This window comes from Marmota marmota, unplaced genomic scaffold, assembly GCF_001458135.2.
Source record: "Marmota marmota marmota unplaced genomic scaffold, marMar, whole genome shotgun sequence".
Classification (NCBI taxonomy): Eukaryota; Metazoa; Chordata; class Mammalia; order Rodentia; family Sciuridae; genus Marmota; species Marmota marmota.
The window spans coordinates 7,913,002-7,916,657 of record NW_025999853.1 but is presented as its reverse complement, the minus strand read 5'-3'; the positions used below and the strand labels follow the sequence as shown (position 1 = coordinate 7,916,657).

The following is a 3,656-nucleotide window of genomic DNA, read 5'->3' as shown; positions in this document are numbered from 1 at the left end:
GTAGTTACACAGCTAGTTAATGTTCTACAGAGCAATAAAATTTAACCTTTGGGATTATTGGACAGAAATGTCTGCATTTACGTGAAACTTCAATATCTAGACTCTATAGAAGTCATAAACAGCAAAGCCAAGTGCAGGCACACACTCATAGGGAGTGGATGATCTGAGGGAGCTGAATGGTCTTAGTGGGCTGGTTAAACTTGCCCCAGGATGGCATTGAAAGGACATTTAGCCAACTTCTTCCTTTATTTTCCAAGTTTGGGATACTTTTCTTAAATTCTGAGGATATTTTGCTGTAGCTATGAGTACTTTGGAATTACTGTTCACTTATTTAGTGATTTTTTTTATTATTGGTTGTTCAAAACATTACATAATTCTTGACATATCATATTTCATATATTTGATTCAAGTGGGTTATGAACTCCCATTTTAAAAATATGGAATGCTTCATGAATTTGCGTGTCATCCTTGCGCAGGGGCCATGCTAATCTTCTCTGTATCGTTCCAATTTTAGTATATGTGCTGCCGAAGCGAGCACTTATTTAGTGACTTTTTAAAATATTTTTATTTGTAGATGGACACAGTACCTTTATTTAGTTTTATGTGGTGCCTCATGCATGCTCCGCAAGTGCTCTATCACTGAGCCACAACCCAGCCCTTATTTAGGAATATTTTAAGTGCTTAATTTCTTCGAATGTCTCTGCCAGAATTCTACTTTTTCAGGTATGTTCAGTGACTTACCGAAGGGTTAAAACCACTGTGAGCATTTGAAGGCTTGCTCCCCCGCCCCTATATGAAGTCAGTGATTGTTTTATTGAGTATTGCAAAGATTTGTTTAGAAGTAGGCACTGTGCTTTCAATCATTAAGGTTTTTTTTTTAATGTTTACAGAAGTAATCTTATCTATTGGAGCAATAGCTAGATTTCATTCTTTTATGTACAGAGTGAAGTCAAAGAAGGAACTAGAACTTAGCAGCTCTCCAAACCCAAGTCAAGTTTGTCAGAAAAACAATACTGGATTACCTTCGCAGGGAGAGCAGGAAGCAAGGTTTCATTGTGCCATTCCTTCAGCAGGTTTCGGTGGGATCTTCCTGGATGGTGCTTAACAGACTAGAATGGTAATAGAATTCTCTAGATTTGGCCAGGCTGCTGGAGAAGAGGGGGCATCCAACTAGGCAAAGCTGTTGAAAGGAAGGCTGAACTAGGACTTAACCTTCAATCAAGCACAGGGAATAAGTGTAATTCAGGCAGCTGAGTATGGGGATGGAGGGAAGCCTGGGTCTGGCACCTGGGTTTAAGGTACAGTAGCTTCAGCAGCCTGCTTAGGAATATTAATAGTGTTTGTTATAATACGCATCAAGGCAAATCAATTTCTGTGGTTCTGGGTGTGGGCTGGGCAGTATGTATCTGTGCATGAGGGTAGATTTTAAAGGAGATTGTATATTAGATTGTTTCTTTTTGCATCAACACTGATTAATAATTATTCATACTAGATCAAATAAAAGCTGTAACTTCTGTTGAACTTTCTTCTAAGATCAAAGGACCTTTTGACAGGTTTAGTTCTTCCTTTAGACTGTCCTTTCTTGTATCTGGCATTTTTTTTCCCCAGCTCCCTAAACTTCCAGCCTCCCTTACTTATGTTTTTAAATCTTTGGTCTTGTCTGCTTAAAATACCCTTTTTGTCCACTTTGCTGAGCAAATTTTCACCCATGAAGACCCAGTCCAAAGATAGTCTTATGATTCCCTCAGTAGCATTGGTTTTGCCTTCTGTGAACACCTGGGCCCCTCCTATTTCTGGTGCAGGACATGGGGTGTGTTGTGTAGCATATTCTTCTAGACTGAGCCCTCTTGAACTTCCTGTTTGGGGTAGTGCATGGCCCGTAGTAGAAGCATGGTAAATGTCTCGATGCATTAAGATGTTCCCTCCAGTTTGATTTTATTTCCCACTGTGATTAACTAAAGAGTATCTCTCTTTTCCCCTGGGAAACTTCTTTTATCTACCTCTCTTGCCTCTGATGCTTTGAAATGCTACAAATGGAACATCTCACTGATAAAATTGCCATTTTTATTCAAGTAAGAGAATAGAGACCTTATATAGGTGTTTTCAATATCCTGTGTATGGGATGTATTTCTCAGGGTAAGTCCTAAGGTAGGCTTGTAAGTTAGGTTACATTGACTTTACTCAGCATTTACTAATCAACCTTTATTTGTTGGGTGTTGTAAGTGCTGGGGATACATAAGTAAATATGTCCTTAGGGAGTCATTTTCTAGATTGCCATGTGACTTCTGACACTTCGTATGAAAAGTCGTGGTTGTTGAGTGCTCATCGTGCCCAGCACGTGCTGAATGCCTTACAGGGTTTAACTCAAAACCAGTGCAACAAGCAAAAGAGGAGCATGAGGCCCAAAGAAGTCAAGGGCTACGACTGGTAGGAAGTGGGGCTGGACTTCCCACCCAGGAAGCTGGTGCTCCTGACCACTGTGCTGCCTTCCTTCCTTAAGAGAGTGGTTGAACGTGTCTGATATAATGAGAACCTGGATTCCTCCACCCACTTAAGAGTCTTGAAAAGAAAGTGTCATTTCCCAGAGAAACATGCAGTTGAATTAAAGTGAAACTTTTTTTTTTTGGAGGATTTCCAGAACCTGAAAACAAAACAGCATATTTAGGAGAGTTTAATTGAATATTTAAGCTATCATAGAGATCTGAAGACAGACCATAACTGTCCAGCACAAATCATGAATGCTGGGCTCACTGACCTTTGCCTTTGAAGCAGAGTAGAATCCCTTTATCACTTAGTATTCACAAGTTCACTTGTGCCCTGTAATATAACCTTGAAATGGAAAAGTCTGATATAAAACAATTTAGCTTCTAAGTTTGATCCCTTTAACATAGGACCATCTTTAGAGAAGTCTTTATTATGTTTGAGGGCTCCTTATTTAGTTTCATTATAATAATCTAATTATGGTTCCATAATGTAACTTTCCATGGAATGGCAAGAGAATTAGTTACAAGAAGAGAGTTTCAGTTTGTTATCAAATAGTTGTGTGATCTTAGACAAGTTTCAAAGAACCTTTGGGCCTTACCTTTCATCATCTGCAAAAGAACGTGATTGAGTGAAAATTAAATCCTTTCAAGTTCCAAAGTCCTTTAGACCAGCTGGGTGCAGTGGCACATGGCTGTAATCCCAGCGATTTAGAAGGCTAAGAAAGGAGGATCTAAAGTTTGAGGCCAGCCTCAGCAACTTGTGAGACCTTATCTCAAAATAAAAAATAAAAAGGGCTAGGGATGTAACTTAGTGGTAATGTGTCCCTGGGTTACATCCCCAGTACCAAAAATACATAAATAAATAACTAAATATGTACATACTGTAGATCTGACTCAGAAAATTGAACATTAAGCCCTAGATGAATAAGAAACATAATAATCCCAAATAAAAATTCCTAGCATTTTATGGGATTCCATAATATACAAGGTAATTTCACGTGTATTATCTAAGACATCTTTTTTTTTCCGGACCTGGCTCCTGAAATGCATGCCTGAGGAACTACTAAAGTTTTAACTCATTCACTTCACTTTATGTGGGCAAGTCAGTCACTCAAGATAGCAAGGAACAACTTGTTTTAAAGTAATAAGTATATTGAGATCCAAAACACTGTC

The 3,656-nt window shown here is 38.7% G+C and overlaps 1 non-coding gene across 1 annotated transcript; it reads right to left on the bottom strand.

Moving 5' to 3' along the window:
* Window positions 1-431: 431 nt before the first annotated feature.
* Window positions 432-538, bottom strand: LOC125618201. The gene has a single exon (XR_007349459.1). It is a non-coding gene; the product is annotated as a U6 spliceosomal RNA (small nuclear RNA).
* Window positions 539-3,656: the final 3,118 nt, after the last annotated feature.